Genomic DNA, 1,809 nt, shown 5'->3' on the forward strand with positions numbered 1-1,809 from the left:
TCCTCACCCAGGTACTTTGGAAGCAGGTCACCAACACTCAAAGCTGCATGAGCACCATGGAAAATATTCATGTTCAAAGTTTTGGGAGGTGCTCACTACTCCTCCAGATGCCTCCAATCACTGCCTTGTTTGTTCATGTGTCCTTTTTCAGCTTTGTGAACTCAGTGACAAAAGACCTAAACCAATGAACCCCAGCTTATTAGAAGTATTGGGAACTGAAGTTAAAATCTCCACAAGAGCAAGAAACCTGCACTCAGGCTGAGGAGTGTTTGAAACATGGGCAGAAGTCTGGCTCTTTGTTCCTCTGATAGGAAGCACAAGTGGCAGCAGCAAATCTGTGGATCCTTGTGGATATTGCTAGATTAGAAAGTCCTTATGTTTAAGCACAGTAACCACACACACATGCATCCCTGAGCACAAATGAGGACCACTGCACAAAAGCAAAACAGACTATTTAGAATACATATGCAGAGAAAAAGGCTCTGCCAAACCCTTGTTCTGAAGCTGTTATGGTAGTCATTTCTCTATTTTTGACCAAGTTCTAACATTTCCTGTAAAAACCTGACACTAAAGTCAGAAAATGGCATACTCAAAAGACTCTCCAAGTTTTCATATTCACAGGCTAAAATTACAAGGAAAAGAGAGGCAAGCGAGGGCAACCCAGGGAAGACATAATAAAAGGCTAAATCAAGTAAGCCTGTCCACATTTCAGTATCCAGTTAGACTATTTATTTTTATGACCTTAACTCTCAATAGCCTTTATTTCACAGCTGTTTCCCCTGACACTCTTAAAGTGATTGGAGAGGTAAAGGCAACTGCATGTGTTCTTCCCACAAACTGAGTAAGAGGCTACTTGGAAGAGGGGTTCAGAAGTCTTTTCACAAGTAAAAATGACTCAAACACTAGATGGAATATAACACACACTGGGGGAAACACCTTGATTTCTCTTGAAAGTTAGAAAAAGGAAGCACGTGTATCTCACACATATCATGGCCTGCTGCTGCCAACACCTTGCTGCTCACACTTGCTTCATTAGATGACATAAACACTTAATTTGTCATCAGTAGCAAAATTTATTTATAATCATCTGCACATGTAATGGACATCCTGCTAGTAAGAAAACTCAGTGAGTAAATCAAAATGCACATGTTAGAATGAAAACAATTATTATGTCTTGTATATAAAATTAATTCATATTTTAAAAATTTATATCAAATCTACTCTATGCACCTACTCTGCAATACAGCCTATATATCAGTGAGTCCTCTGGAAGTAAATAAAAATATATTTCAGAATATGAGAGAAACAGATCAGATGGTGGACAGTCTGAGGGAATATTACGTCTAGAAAAAGAACTGAGGGAACTGCATGTTGGAAAAAAAATAGGTAGTATTACTAATGAGAGAGAAATCCTTCTGCCTTGGTTGCAGAATCTTGACCAGGAAATTAATGGTAAACTCCTGTCAACTCCTACTTGATGTGAAACAAAGTCAGAACCGATACATCTCACTGTGGGAAGAAATGAACACATAATAGCACATTGCTTTGGCAGCTGTCCCACTGTAATGACAGAAGAGTTCAACTTCGACTGGAAAAGTCTATCCAGTCCATTACTGGGTGAGAAAGAACTCCATGGAACATAACAAAGAACAGTGGGAACAGAAGATTTCTGGACTTACACAAACCTTAACCAATTATCAAAATGTGGAGTCTTCAGAGCATAAAGGACTTGCTTTAAGCTGGATACAGGAGAAGCACGACTGCAGAAAATAAGCAGGGAGGGGGAAAGCACTGTTTGGAAGAATTACA

The sequence above is a fragment of the Sturnus vulgaris genome, chromosome 3 (assembly GCF_052056855.1).
Source record: "Sturnus vulgaris isolate bStuVul1 chromosome 3, bStuVul1.hap1, whole genome shotgun sequence".
NCBI lineage: Eukaryota > Metazoa > Chordata > Aves > Passeriformes > Sturnidae > Sturnus > Sturnus vulgaris.